Here is a 16,626-nt window from a genome sequence, read left to right on the forward strand (position 1 = left end):
TGCTTTCCACAGGAGCTTTTGTCCATTTATTCTCCCGCTATCATGCCACTGCAGTTGGTGGCAGGAGCCTTAAATGATTCCTCAATATTCCACGGCTCCCGACACTGAAGGAGACTTACCTAATCATACACATGACACAAGCAGTTTCCCGCTCCCGCAGGAAGCATTTTTCTCTCCATTTCCCCACATAGCAGACAGGTTCCTGACTCCCGCCAGGAGCCCTTCCATATTTCCCCACCTTGCCGCAGCAGTTGCCGCGTACTATTGCCCGCAGGAGCTCTTCCATATTTCCCCCACTGCCGCAAGCAGTGTACGATACCGCAGGAGCCTTTCTGTATTTCCCCACTGCCGCAACGTAGTGCCCACTTTCCACTGCCCAGGACGCTTTTCCATATTTTCCCCACTGGTCGCCAGCAGTGTATGCTCCCGCATCAATGCCTTTCCGGTATTTGATCCGCACTGATCCAGCAGGCAGTCGCCGCTCAACCGGCAGGGAGGCCTACCTCGGCATTCTATCCCACACTGCCTCAGCAAGTTATCAGCCTCCCGCAGCGAGCATTTCATATTTCCCCAATGCGCGCAGTGTATGATCCAGCAGGAGCCTTTCTGTATTTCCCCACTGCCACAGAGTATCGCTCTCCTCGTTGGAGCCTTTCCTGTCTTCCTCACTGGCGCTTAGCAGTATCCGCTCCACACAGGATGACTTTCCATATTCACCCACTGCAGCAGCAGTGTCAGCTCCCGCAGGAAGCACTTTACCTAATATTCCACACTGCCTCAGCACGTATCTTACCGCTCCAGCAGGAGCCCTTTTCCTGCGTATTGCACTTCCACTGCCACAGGTCGTATCCTACTCAAGTTGGTGGCTTCCTGTCGGTTGGGAGCTTCCAATGGCGCTAGCAGTATCGCGACCCCAGGAGCCAGTTCCGATATGCGCCCCACGGTTTAGCCGCTCCTCGTCCCTCTCCTCCGGCAGGAGCCTCATGTCGGCCGCTTGTTTTGCTCACACTCTATCGTGCCCAGCGTCGTGTTCAGGCGCGTTCAGCCCAGCAACAGGAAGCCTCTCTCCATTCCTTGCCTTTATCTATGCCCGCGCCGCACTTGACCGCGCGCGCAGTCAGTGTATGCTCCTGCAGGAGCCTTTTCCGTTTATTTCCCACTGCCGCTGGCGAGTGTACGCTCAGATCTCCGACGGAGCCCCGCCTTCTTTTCTGCTATTCCACCAACTAGCCGCCTAGTCCTGTCTCCTTTGCTCCCTCCTGTTCCGATGCACATCATCACCGGTTGTATACGAGTCCCGCACTGTCCCCATTCAACCTCCGTTTGTTCCGCAGGAGAGCCACGTTCCTAAATTCCCTCACTTGCCAGCAGCCAATCTTTCCTGTGCTTGCCAGAAGTGAGCCTATATCTTTATTTGAATATGCAGGCAGTGACTCCACATTCTGCAAGAAAGCCATTTTTCTCTTTTAGATGCCGCAGCAGTGTCTGCGTTCCCCCGCAGTTCAGCTTTTTTTGTTTTTCCTCTGATCCAGGCTCCGCGGAGCATTTTTCATGTTTCTCCCCACTAACGCCTGCACAGTGTCTCTGCTCTTCACGGATAAGCCTCATAGGTCGGTATTTCTCTACATTGCCGCAGCAGTGTCTGCCTCCCGCTGGAGCCTTATTGGTGTTTCCACCACTTCCGCAGCAGTTGATGCTCCACAGGTAGCCCTCCATCCCATATATCCCTCACGTGCCAGTAGCCTCCTTGCGTACCTGCTCCCACAGGAGCTTCTTCCCAGATTTGCCCACTGTTCGCCAGCAGTGGTCAGCTTCAGCTAGGAGCCCTTTTCACTCTTCCCCTACTAGCCGCAATAATAGCATCTTCAGCAGAATGTGTGTCAAGCTATCACTTTCTCTCCCCGGACCAGCACGCCAAATAACGCCATGAATCTTTATTTAATTATAAGTAAATGTGAAACCGGTTATGTTTTTGTAAAAAAAAAAAAATAAAAAAAAAAAAAAAAAAAAAAAAAAAAACACGGTATCTACTTTTGAAAGTATGATTCGCAGTTTACTCAGATGTTATTATGTTTTTTCAAAAGGAAGAAAAAGTACCCCAAAAGATCTTTTTAGAGCTTCACCTATCCCAAGTAACCTAATTGTGTTAAATGTGGAAAAAAGCAAAAAAAATGTTAGCTTTTTAAAAATTTAATATTATTTAGAATTACACCATGCTATACATTTTGTTTTCGAAGCTTGCAATCTCCTGCATCAGTTAACCTCGGTGTCTCTACCAAATGGACAAGGAAGTCACACCTCACTTTCTTCCCAATACAACGCCACATGTCATTCATCAATAGTATAAATACAGAACTGATAGCTCCCTGCACATTTTGTTTTTTTCTTGAATTTGTGAACGGGTAATAAAAATTAGGTCAATTTCAAAACTATTTGTGGTCAACAAGGTGAACCTGTTTAGTCTTTGACTTCTTGGTTGTGCTAGCTGAACCAATGTTGGGGGGATAAGAAATTCTGTTGACGTTTGAGTTGAATGCCAAATAAAACACAAGAGATGGACAGGAAAAAGGTTAAAGCCATCAGGTGCCCAATTTAGAAAAAAAAAGCAAAGGAAAAGGATGAACGAGCAAAAGATAAAGGTACTCCAACCATGGTCTCGGTATAATTATTATGGTGGTACCATTACATGCGAATGAACGGCTATATGTTAATTGGTGGGTAGCTATTTAAAACTTTAGTTAGTCTGTAAATGTTGTGCTGTTTGAGCCTGAAAAAAATACAGCAAAGTTACAACGAGCTCAAAAAGTCCAGTTCAAAAAGGAGATAAATCACGCTCAAATTGAGTTGATTTTGATGTAATATTTACACCGAAGCTTGCAGCAGGTGGGCTATGGTAAAAACGAGTGTGGACATTTCTCCGACCGGACCCCGAGTGCTGCCAATCCCAAACAATCATACTGGCCCAGCTAACCAATCTTTTACAACAAATTACTGGCCCAGCTAACCCAAGTCACAAACCACACACTGGGCCCAGCTCAACCAATTCACAGCACACCACTAACCCAGTAACCAATCACACACACAAACTGGACCAGCTCAAACCAATCCACAACACACACTGGCCAGCGAATCTCATCACGCACACATTAATACCCAGCTAACCAATTCCAATCCAACACTGCCCCAGCTAACCAATCACCATGCACACACTAAAACCAGCTACCTCAATCACATCACACACTGGACCAGCTAACCATCCACAGCACACACTGGCCCAGCTAACCAAACACAGCACATCTCGTTTTCCAGAAGCGGGGGGCCTTCATTTGATACAGGAAATATTGGAAGCCGTGCATCTGCCCAGACTGGGGCGGAGGAGGTGGTTGTAATAAGTAACATATTGTGAAGAAATAATGTGTGTTTATTCGGAGCAACCTAGTATAAAGAGCATGTTAGTACAAAGCACCCCAAAACAAAATCAAGAACTTGTAAAAGAACATAAGGGGACCCCTGTAAGTTTTGTCTAGGCCTTTTGTGCCTATGATTGTTTGCTACTGCTGATACAAACATATAATGTGGGTTATTAACCAAACAATCACGAGATTCTAATTTCACCCATATATTGTGGCTTGTAACAATAGCTGTTACAAGTTCCAGTTATTATTTATTTCAATCAATCGATCGTGTTAACGTTAGCGCCCTGTAATTAGCCAACGAAGTTTAAAATCTGTGTAATTATAATTACAAAATCAGAACTACTTTTCAAACTGTAATTTCAACACGGAAACATCTCAGCCGTTATGTCAAAACTCTTTTTATGGGGTTTCAACATGCAAAAAAAGGCCTTCTGTTACAGAACAGGGCCTTGATGTTCGATACACTGGCCACTGTAGAGGACATCAGTAAATTTAAATTCATGTTATCAGGGCATTGTTGGGAGACACAAGAAGTGAATATGGGAGTTAAATAATGTATAGGCAACCTGGCACTGGAGAAACTGACCTACATTGCAAAGAGGAAAACGTCGAGGATTTTAAAAGATATGTGGTTTCCTGTATTGCTCCTTGTAAAAAGCTTGTGACGTAACAATTTTTTGCGACTGGAGTGTATCGTTATGTGAGCATTGGGGTGCGTAGGGTGGGGAAGTGATAGGCCTTTTTTTTTTTTTTTTTTTTTTTTAAATGTTTAACACTTAGAATGTAAAGATATTTGTGAAAAAAAAAAAAAAAAAGTGAATATGGAAATAATTATACATCACTAATATCTTATGAAAATATTAGATATTATATATTTAAATGTTGCCCAAGTACTACTCGCCAATTCGATTTACACTGTTTTTGCATGTAAATGTTGCTCCATGACCGCAACTTAATATGCACAATTAGACACAGTGTATAGATCTACATGCATTGGAATGAGAATATTAATTTATGGCCATTTACCCACATATGGCATTCAAAGTAAAATGTGTCTCAATTCATCTTCATTATATCTTTGCATAACATAGTTTGAGAATCATCTTTTTACACCATTTTTGTGTTAAAAAAATTCCTGAAACCCAAAAATTATTGGTGACTTGTACAAGTTAAAAAACAAAAATCTAATTGTTTTTGCCGATACATATAATTCATTCATTTTTTTTTTTTAGTAACAACTGAGTCCTAGTGTCCACTACAGAGGACATAGCATAACATATGAAAATAAAATGCACATCAGTTTTGTCAAAAAGTGTTTTTTTTTTAGATAGTTGTTGTTCTTATGCTCTAAATAATGTGATGAACATGGAAACAAAAAAAAAAAAAAAAACCTAATTTAAAAAAAAAAATTCTGGAGGAGGGTGTGTGTGTGTGTGTGTGTTGGGGGGGGTCGGAGGGTCGGGCTCCAACCGGTGTATTCAATGTGAACCGCCAATGCTGACAGCATAATGACAAATATATTAAAATTGTGTAAAATTTGTGGTATGAACTTTTTAAACTAGAAATACTCAGTGATGGACTTATAAATTTTTCAGATATTAAGAACGGTGTCCTATTTTAATTAAAGGCTGGCGTTTGAAACAACATGCACATTGGTGTAACAGTGTTAAATCAATAAAACTGTTTTTTGACCTTTGATTTTTCAAATTGTAGCTGAAACTGTCCTTCTCAGGTGTTTCTCCTCCACGTCCTTGTCTGATCATCATGTCCCAGCAGAACTCAACCCTTTACACTGGTCTCTCTCTCTTTGAGCTGGAGGACCAGAGTAACACACTCTGATACCGATGGAGAGTGAGAAGATACACAGACCCAAGGAGCAGCTGGAAGATTGTTCATCATCACGCTGGGGATCACAAAGCAGGATCTAAAGTGTACAATCAGCTCCACCGTCCCATCAGAACCGACAAACTGGAGTGTACTGGTGTGTCAGGTTGAATCTGGAGAGAACTATCATCCTGAGTTAATATCTTCTGTACACAGTGAGTCTGTGTTTCTGTATTTATTCATTTCTCAAATAAAGCCTTGTTTTAAGTTTCAGAGTTAAAGAGCCGGATTGTGGATTTTGATTTGAATCACACAATCTTATTCCCTAAATGACAATGAATCCGCTAGACCAGAGCTACTGAAGTTCAGAGGGCCAAGCGGGGAATTTACCGCATTTTAAACTACATAAAACATGAAGGGGCCACAAATCACAATTTGCATCATCAGACTTTATTAGGACAATAATTTCTGCAGATTTACTGATTTAGAATACAGTTTATTACTGATCTAATCTTGCTTGTCCTATGCAAAAATCCTATTTAACATAACTCTGAGAGGTGAAAAAAAATGTATTCAATGACTCAAAGAAAAGTATTGAACAAACTCAAAAATGCTATGAACATTATTGAGCAAATATACTTTACAAATTTCTTTAGAAAGAAGTATTATTTTTCATATTTATATTAACTATATTTTTGAATCAATATTTTATTTTTAAAATAGATATCATTATTCTCCCACCATGATTCTGAAAAAAAACAAAAGCAGCAACTAAATAAAATAACTAGTATAATAATAACAGTTTTAGTAAAAATTGCGGCAGTCTATTTATAAAATAAATATATTCAACAAATTGATAAAAAAGGTTAAACAAATTATTCATAACTTAATGACTCGTCGCTCATAAAAGATTTTACCATTTGAAAGGTACCTCGAAATAAATGCATAATATTTTTATTACTATTATAATTATTATTGTCATCACATTGTTTGTGTATTCATACTATATTCCTGACTATTTGTCAGCTCATGTTTCCTCTGTTTCTGTAGTTTTTGGTGTGATTCTGGAGAGTCCTGTTCATCCTGGTGACTGAAGGAGATTCTCTGACTCTACACTGTTTATATCCATATACAAGCCCACCAATCCTCAGAGCTGATTTCTATAAAGATGGGTCACTCATCCAGAGTCAAAACTACAGAGATGATCATCTCTACTGTCTCAAAGTCACATTACGGTTTCTACTCCTGCAAATACCCAGAGAGAGGAGAGTCACCCAAGAGCTGGATCTCAGTCAGAGGTGAGACTGTACATCAGTAAACACTACTGAAAATCTTCCCCTATAATTTATAGATGTTTATTGCTCTTATATTATGATTTGGATAAAGTGATTTAGTGTTCCTGCTTTTTTCTTTCTTTTTTTCATGCTGCTCTCAGAGTTTTAAAACCCAGCTGTAGTCCGGATGATCTATGAGTGAAAGATGATTTTGACGAGAGAGAAGTGTGGCAGTTAGTGCTGTTTGTGAAAAGAAATGTACTCTGTTGTATTGTAGATCAGTGTGTTTGTTCAGTCATTCAGTTTTGTGCTTTGTAATCAGATCTGTTGGTTTGTTGTTTTTCATAGTTAATGTCTGTTGTCTTAAGCAGATATTCACTAGTACACAGTTAGTAAGAGTGTATTTATTCCTCTGTTTGTGTTTCAGACTGTTGGCTTGACATTTCCTAAACAGTTTCTCTGCTGTGATGATGAAAAGGGGTGGGGAGAAAAATTGATACAGCAGAGTATAGCAATATTTTCCTTGGTGACACAGTATCAATTTTACATGTACAGTACACCAAGTATTGATTACATAATATGTTTTAAAAATAAATATAGCAAGAGAAATTCAATATTTATATAGAAATAGAATATATATAATATAGAAATAGGAAATAAAAATAGAAATGGAGTGATTCAGCATTACCTCTCTCTCTCTCTCTGCGTCTGTGTGTGTGTGAGTGGTGTGAGCGTGGCGAGTGCTGTTCGAGAGTGTGGTGCAGTGTGTGAGTTTTCAAAAATTTCTTTACATTATCTTTCTCCCTTCTTTTTGTTGTTAGTGGTTTGTAAATTTTCTTTCTCTCTTTGGGAGGCGGTGGCTGTCGGCGTAGCTGGTCAGCATGGCTGCAGGAGAGCAGTTTAGTTTTCAGAAGTTAACGAGCAGGGCATGGTATTAAATTGTCTCCTCCTGAAGGAGCTTCTGTAGAAGATTTGTAGTCTCACGGTAGGTGAGTTTGTTTGGCTTTGAAAGTATTAAGTTGGCTTCCAGGATGAATAGTGCAGTTGCAGTTGTCATTTTTTTGGATGAGGTGAATAAAAAGTAAACCGTTTGCTTGAGAGCGAGATTACCATTAATGACACACACTCACCGGTTCTGTCAATGATAAGTCCTGTAAAAAAGGTCATTATTTTCGAATGCACCCCTGTTTTTGAAGAATGAGCTTTTGGAAAAAGAGCTAGGGAGATATGGAAAATCAGTGTCACCGTAAAAATGATTCCTATCACTTGCAAACTCCTCATCTTAAACATGTTGTGTCTTTAAGTTTGATTCTTAAGAAAAACGATGAAGAGAGTTGAACTTGGTTTTAAGTTCAAGGTTGAAGATTTGATTGTACTGTAGTCTACATGTAACTACAGAACTGATTAAGTGTTTTGGGTGCGGGAGCGGTGGGAGACACGTGATTCGCTCATGCCCGAATGAAAGATGCGAGGGCCTGTGTTCTGAAATATTCAGTGTCAGAGAGATTTGATGTTCACTGGGCGTAATATATATGAATATTCATGAGTTTCCTGTTTCACGTTAAACATTAATGGTGCCAGACAGAATGTTAAAAGAATTTTCTCTTTTTAATTTGTTTTAAGTTAGCAAATTAAATGTTATTTTCTTACAAGAAACACATATCACAACTGAAAATTAAACTGACTGGAAGAAGGGGTGAGATGGGGAAGTTTTTTCTCAGTTATAAGAGCAGTAATAGTGGAGGATTTTTCCCCTATTTCGTGTGTTGCTGAAGAAATAGTTAAGGGTCGACTACTATTAACATACAGGCTACCTGTCCTGATAATGTCCTTTATCAGTGTATATGCTCCGAATATAGGCATTGAAAGGGTAATATTTTTTAAACATTCTAAACACTGTACTTAATAAATGTAATGTGCCATGAGTATTATGTTCTTGGGCGGTGATTTTAATTGCACTGCAAATGCATCTCTAGACAGGAACCATACTGAACCCCACGGAGCTAATATGAAAAGTCTTTTTAGTCTAATTGAAACAAATGATTTATGTGATGTCTGGAGATTTTTTCATAATACGCAACGTCAGTATACTTGGACTCATGCAAAGGATAATGTTTTATCTTCTATCAAGGCTTGACAGATTTTATTGTTTTAAACATCACGTTAATGTTCCTAGAGTCTGTTCAATACATCCACTTGGCCTTTCAGATCATTCCCTTGTTCAAGTTTCCATTTTTTGTTAAGGATGTGAAATGTAATAGTGCTTATTGGCACTTCAATGTGTCTTTGCTTTCAGATAATGTTTTTATTGATGCTTTAAAAGTATTTTTGGAGTGGTTATAAAAAAACAAAAGCTGAATACACTTCTTTACAAAAAGTGGTGGGACATACAGGTACAGCTCAAAAAAATAGAATATCATCAAAAAGTTCTTTATTTTTTGTAATTTAAATTAAAAAAAGCAAACTTTCTTATATTTCTAGATTCCATTGCACACAAACTGAATATTTTCAAGAGTTTTCAGTTAATTCTGATGGTTACGACTTACAGCTTAGGAAAAAAAAAAAGTATCTCCAAAAAAAATTGAATATTCCATTTTGAGCTTCATTAGTTTGATTAAATTTGAGTATAAATACCTGGGTACCTCCTGGGATTGGTTTAGAAACATGCAACCACAATTATGGGAAAGACTACTGGCTTGACAGTTTTCCAGAAGACGATCATCCACAACCTCTACAAGGAGGTTAAGCCACAGAAAGGGCTGGCTGTTCACAGAGTGCTGTATCGAAATAATATATTCATAGAAAGTAAAATGGAAGGAAAAATCATGGTAGGAAAAGGTGCACAAGCAACAGGGATGACCGCAGCCTTGGGAAGATTGTCAGGAAAAGCAGATTCAAGAACTTGGGAGAGCTTCACAAGGAGTGGACTGAACCAGAGTCAGCGCATCACCACTCAGACGTCTTCAGGAAATGGGCTACAGCTGTCTACATTCCTATAACCAAGCAACTCCTGAACACCAGAAAAAAAAATGTCAGAGGCATCTCACCTGGGGTGAGGAGAAAAAAGAACTGGACTGTTGCTCAGTGGTCCAGAGTCCTCTTTTCAGATGAAAATAAATTTCACATTTCATTTGGAAATCAAGGTCTGGAGTCTGGAGGAAGACTGGAGAGGCACAGAATCCAAAGTCCAGTGTGAAGTTTCTGAAGTCACTGATATGATTTGGGGTGCCGTGAGTCTGCTGGTGTTGGTCCATTTCGTTTTATGAAGTCCAAAGTCAATGCAAGCCATCTACCAGGAGATTTTGGAGCACTTTATGTTTCCATCTGCTGACAAGCTTTATGGAGATGCTGATTTAATTTTGCAGCAGGACTTTAGCACCTACCCACAGTGCCAAAAAGACAAGAGATGATGAGAACATTTTAAAAAAATCTTAAAAGGAAAAAAAGTTAGCTCTGTCCACCCTTTTGTGTTTCTTTACTCAGGTGCTTTAGTTCGGTCACAGTATCAAAATATTGTAAAAATGGATGCTCCCTCTCATTTTTTTCCTTTGGCCTTGAACTAAAGAATGGACAGAAAAGGCTCATGCATTCTTTGCGATCCAGTACTGGGCAGTTGCTTAAAGAGTCTGTAGAAACCCGAAAAATGTGCAGCTGGGTTTTTATGAGAAGCTTTTCAAAAGGAATTCCAAGAGAATCCTGAGGTGGCATGGTCTTTTTATAGAGACTTACCTAAGGTTTCCAAGGAAGCTATGATCTCTGCTGAGGAGCTGTATTTATTCTACGTTACAAAGCCTAGAAATAGGCAAGGCTCCAGGTATCGATGCACTTCCTGTTGACTTTTACAAAGCTTTCTGAGCTGTCCTGGGAGAGGATCTACTGCTTGTTCTCGACAGGGACAGTCTAAGTAAAGGGCTTTTACCTTAGAGCTGCAGGAGAGCAATTCTCACTCTTCTCCCCAAGAAGGGGGAGTTTGCAAGATATTAAGAACTGGCGGCCAGTGGCGTTACTCTGCACAGTTTATAAAATTTTGTCCAAGGTGTTGGCTTTGAGGCTGAGAAAAGTGTGGAGCATATCATTCATGTTGATCAGACATATTGCATTCCAAACAGGTTAATATCTGATAATATTTTTTTAATTAGTGATTTCTTAGATCTTCCCAAGTCATTGGGCTCTGAAAATGTTTTAATTTCACTTGACCAAGAAAAGACTTTCGATAGAGTTGAGCATCAATATTTGAGGCAAACATTAGATGCTTTTTGGTTTTAGTTCTAATTTTTAAATATGATTCGAGTCTTGTGTACAATGATATTGAGAGTATTATTGAAGGTCAATGGTGGTTTAAGTGGTCCTTTCAAGGTTCAGAGGGGAATAAGACAAGGTTGTTTTTTTTTTTTAGAGGTCGAACCACTAGTAATTAACAATTTTGGTTTCTTCTATGTTATGGCACCAGTTATTGTGTATAGATCCTCTATCACAATTGCTAGCTAAGATACAAGAAATTTGTAGTGGCACGACTTCTGGGACCGGAATGCATTGGGTCCCCCACTGAGCATTTTGTTCTTACCGAAAGAAGAAGGAGCCAAGAACTAGAGGTGCTACTTTCCGGCTCCAGTTTATCCAGAGGTTCTTGGTTGGACCCAAAGACCTTGTCTGTAGCCAGAAACTATATTGTCCAGAGGTGGGAATTTGGGTCTGTGGAGTCTTTGTTTTTTAATGGACCTAAGTACTCATAAATTGATAGGGATGCACCAATCCAATATTCATATCGGGTATCAGCTCCGATACTGCCATTTTTTTCTCTCCTCGGATCGGGATCTGTCAGAGAGGGCCGATCCAAATCCGATATATATATATATATATATAATATATATATATATATATATATGTTGCACATTTCCATTGTGTGAATTATTCTGTTACTTCTGAAGCCATACGATAGCTTAATGCAGCAGTTCTCAGTTCCAGTCCCCACGCCCCTGCTCTGAACATTTCTCTTATCCCTTCAGACTTTGTTCTGTTCGAACATAAGTGCCCTGTGAAGTGGACATCACAGGATATTCCGCCATGATTCCAGTTTGAAGCTAATGTATATGTTCCATTCAAAGTGCATTGAAGTGTGCGAGACGTCGAATTTTCAAATTGTATTTATTTACAGGGGTATATGATGTCACACTTGTCTGTGTGTGAAGACGTTGTGCAGCGCAGATCCGTGAATGAATGTTCAGAAGTGAAGTAAACTTCAGATTTCCCCTGCTCAGGAGTAGGGACCATGTCAATGGCAACACAGTTCATGCACGGAGCTCACTTCTGATTAACGAGCTGATTATGCGAATCAGGTGTGTTAACAAAGAGAGAGAAAAAAAAAAAAAAAAGAAGAAGAAGAAGAAGAAGGAGGGGGTTGGGGGGCCTTGAAAATATTTTTCTCTACAAAAGGGGGCCCGGCAGAAAAAGTTTGGGAACCACTGGCCAACTCAAACACACAAATTTAATTTAATTGAATTCATACAGGCCTACCTCATGTTACACATCTGCACTTTTTGAGAAAAAAACAATGGCACATAAAAAAAAAAAAAAACACTTTTCAGGTCTATGTCCAATCCCTCACTTTTTCTAGTTATATAAGTTTAAAATATTTTTGCTCTAGTGAACGATATGAAAAAAACTTCACTGGTATCGGATCAGTATCTGTATCTGCCAATACTGAACCCTAGGTAATCGAATCGGTATCGGAGGCGAAAAAGGTTGATCGGAGCATCCCTAATTCCCAAACCAACTCTGACTGTGTGGCCACAGAGTTCATTGTTCACTGGAGACTCAGTTACTCTGAGATGTGAGGTGGATCAAATATGGGTTAGATGGTGTTTTATCTGGATAAAAGGCTCGAACACTGAATCTACTGAAGCTGCAACTAAAACAATCAATTCAGTTAAAGTCTCTGATGGAGGAGAGTACAGGTGCAGAGCACGTAGAGGAGGACTTTACACAAATTACAGTGAACCAGTAACAGTGACAATATATGGCACGTATTTTTGATCACATAAAAATGATTCATAAGACACTGAACAAGTGACTATAACAGTATAAAGAACAACACTTCAGTCTATCTTGATTAAGCATGTTTTACAATAAAGTAACTGTTTTTATACTGTAAAAACAACACATTATTTTCCATGTAAATTGTTATCGTTGTACAGAAAGACCAAAAGCCAAAGGGAACATTAAACCTGATCAACATGTATTCAGAGGAGACACAGTCACTCTCAGATGTGACATTGATGGTGAAGGAGTCACTAGCTGGAAGTACGGCTGGTATAAAGACGGTTCAGTCAGTGTTTTCAGTGAAACTACAGGAACACACATTCAGTTCTGTTACTGAGTCTGACGCAGGTAAATACTCCTGTTATGGAGCAGAGAGAGGAGGATCACGAACATCACACATAAGTGATGAAGTTACACTGACAGTATCAGGTGAGTTTCATCATCTCTTCATAAACACACACAAGTTTAACATGTTATTAATGAGTGATGTCTCTATTTCAGATAAACTCAGAGCAGTTTTAAGTGTTTCTCTCCACAGAAGTGGTTGACTGAAGGAGATCCAGTGACTCTGATCTGTGAGGTTAAAGGCTCCTCTACAGGCTGGACATTCAGCTGGTACACTCTAACTGCTTCATCAGGTAAGATATAATGTGCTTCATGTGGTGTAAATTAGCTAGTTTTACTCAAGTCAAAATGATTATTTAAAGCTGCACTAAACCAGCTGTGGTTAAAAACACAAAATTGCATGTTACGAAATGTCCTTTGGTGCTGCTATCTGTGCAGATGAATCTGATGTTTTGAGAAATTTCTATAGTTACGTGTGATCACCGTACAAACATCATTCAGGTCAAATGTCGTATCTGTTGATTCTGGCAGGGACTTCCATTCTTTCCCCTTTTTGATTGCAGACTCTCCACAGTTCGGGTTTTTTCCGAGCAGTGAACAAAGCTATTGGTCACTGGTTCAAATTCTACACAACAGCACTCTATTTTAGCAACAAGCTACACAACCTTCAGCGCCCAGATATTCAATGTTGTAGCCAGACCTTCTGTTCTGTGTACAAATATGACATAAACACAAAAGAACAAATGTAGTCTGAAATTTTCAGTGAAATCTGACCAAACACAAAATTTAAATCAATATTGAAGGCTCACCATATTGAATCGTAGTATAGCAGGAAAACAAATTATAACACATATTTTGAAAATGAAGATTCATGCATCTGCATGTACTGACCCAAATATGTAATGGAGGGCCTCATGGTCCATGATCCATACCTGGTATACAACCTGAATATCTTAATTAGGGTAACTGATTGGGGTCAGATCAGATAGAAATATCTCCTTGAGGTGATAACTGAACATTTTCACTATTTACAGGCAACAGTAATCATTATCAGCTGCTCTCAGACAGCAGCAGAGGAGCTGGAGGAAACTACACTGTCAGTTCTGCTGCTCTGAAACACACAGGAGTTTATGTGTGCAGAGCAGAGAGAGGAAAACCAGCATATAACACAACCTACAGCAACACACAACCACTATGGGTCACTGGTGAGTTCAAATACCAGTAGGAACCACATTTTCCTTGATCTTTTCATAGGTTGATGTACAATAAAAACATACTGTAAGTATCAGAATTCAAAACTTCCTCCTCAGTCCACAGTATGTTTTGTGAAGAATTGATTGTCTTTCTCAGGTGTTTCTCCTCCAGTCTCTCTGATCATCAGTCCCAGCAGAACTCAACACTTCACATCTGTATCTCTCTCTCTGAGCTGTGAGGACCAGAGTAACTCTGATAGATGGAGAGTGAGAAGATACACAGAGAGTGAACAGTGGGAAGATTGTTCATCATCAGTGTGGGGATCACAAACAGGATCTACATGTACAATCAGCTCCACCATCCCATCAGACACTGGAGTGTACTGGTGTCAGTCTGAATCTGGAGAGAACTATCATCCTGTTAATATCACTGTACAACGTGAGTCTATATTTCTGTATTTATTCATTTCAACGGCAGTTTGCAATCAATACATGAAACAGGTTGATTAAACAAATGCTAGTAATATAAAAATTATATCTGTGCTAGTGGGACTTGAAGTCGAATTATTAGATAAAATTAAGCTCTTTCAATAAATGAAAGACAGATCCATCCCATTTTTAGAACTAGAGACTTTAGCAGTTTTAACTTGAGACAGTAAGCAGTTGCCCAGCTGTGTCCTAGTGATCAATCAGAACACCATAGAAACATATGCTCTCGTTCAGATATAGTGCTTGATAAAGTGTTTGTGTGTCTCTTTTTCAGTGTCTCATTCAGAATCTCAGATATCTTTCCTCCACACACTCAGTTCTGTACTGACAGTTTGTCCATATCTGCTAGTGACAGTCGTGCTGATCTTCAAATGCTGCAGGATGAGAGGTATAACAGCTGAATGATTTATTACATATCCTTATAATCACATTTTACAGATCAACAATTATTATTATCATTAACTCTGTTTGGCTGAATGTGCATGTGGTCAAATTAACATTTGTGTTTGTGTGCATGCACCACTCTCCTCCTTTGACCTGCATCTAATGGTTGTTAGATTCAACATGAAGCAGAATTTCAAACCCTTGGACTTCTGAGTGAAACAGGATATTCAACAAGAAAACATGTAGTGCAGAACTTGATTTTATCCAACAGGAATTGTTTGGCATTACATACGTTCTTCTTTGTAATTGCTAAAAAATTATCTGATTTTATGTTGTTTAACACAGTGACTCAACTAAACTGTTTGTTCATAAATTTTTGGAAGCTTATCTTGTAACGATCGGCCTTATCAGCCAAATTACATATGTTTAAAATGGGGTCCGATTAAACTGTGTGAAGTAAAATAAGTGTTTAAAAAAGATGAGACAAAACAAAAAGTATAATGAATAAAAAAGTGTATTTACAATATTCACAAGGAACTTAAAACAACACAACAAATCTTGAATAACTTAGGCTGTTAAAAGCAGATTGTCCATTTGAGTCGTACCCTAAAACAGTCCTTAAGAATCCTAGTGTGTTGAAGTCCCAAGGATAAAGTGTCCACTGGTGTATACTGTATACAGTCCAAAAAAAGTGATAATCCAAAATAAGTGAGATACTGGAATGGTAAATCCATAAAACAACTCCACAATCCAGATGCAAAGTTCGGTCAATGACCCTGATTGTTTGACTTGCTTTGTACTGGTTTACTTCCTTATTCCTGTCATGTGATTGAGGCAGACCCATGAACATTTTAAAGACATACACAGATCAAATAATTAAGAGGATTAAAATGACTAACACATTTAAAACCATTAAAACTCGAATATATAGATATAAAACCATCTTAATATATATTTAGCGGTAAAAACATGTCTTTGAGTGACAGTGTCACAAAGCTTTTTCAGTTTCTTTTCAGTATTATTGTATCATGTAAGTTAAAGTTTAATGTTTTTATTTTGTTTTACTTCAATATTGTAATATAGTTCAATCTTTTACATTATAAGTCTTAGTGCATCTATGTTATGTAGCCTCTGTGATGTTTACCTACTTTACAACCACATGAACATGTCATTTTTAAGCATGTTTATTCGTTATTCTTTAGTGTATTCTTTATTCATGACTTGTATTGCTGCAACTCTCTGTAGGTTTTTCATATTTTGAACTGTTCATATTTTTTTTAAATAAAAAATAGTGCCTTTTAAAATATTGTGGAGCTGATGTTTGTTAAAACATTCTCGCAGTGTCACAGTAAAAACAAAAGAACCATGACATATGAGCCAATCAGGTTTTACATGTCAATTATTATACTGTAATCTACATAAATTATTACAGTAAGTATTCACATAAAAATAATGGCAGCAAATTGAAAACAACTCCTGAATATGCATTTCTCGTATCCACAGCTAAAGAATTCACATGTGCTTACACTGTTGTTCTGACTGGTGTGTGAAAATGTTGCATACTAGTGTTTGGTCTCACTCACCTTCACTAGTAGGTGAGAATTGCTGTTTTGTGGTCATGTTGTGATGGTTTTTTTAACTGCTACTGAACAGGAACACATG

General features: G+C 38.7%; 1 pseudogene; it reads left to right on the top strand.

Annotated features, from left to right (window-relative positions):
* The first annotated feature begins 6,408 nt into the window (after positions 1-6,408).
* On the top strand, positions 6,409-15,448 carry LOC122144157 (annotated as a pseudogene).
* The last annotated feature ends 1,178 nt before the right edge of the window (positions 15,449-16,626 follow it).

This window comes from Cyprinus carpio, unplaced genomic scaffold, assembly GCF_018340385.1.
Source record: "Cyprinus carpio isolate SPL01 unplaced genomic scaffold, ASM1834038v1 S000006603, whole genome shotgun sequence".
Taxonomy (NCBI): Eukaryota; Metazoa; Chordata; class Actinopteri; order Cypriniformes; family Cyprinidae; genus Cyprinus; species Cyprinus carpio.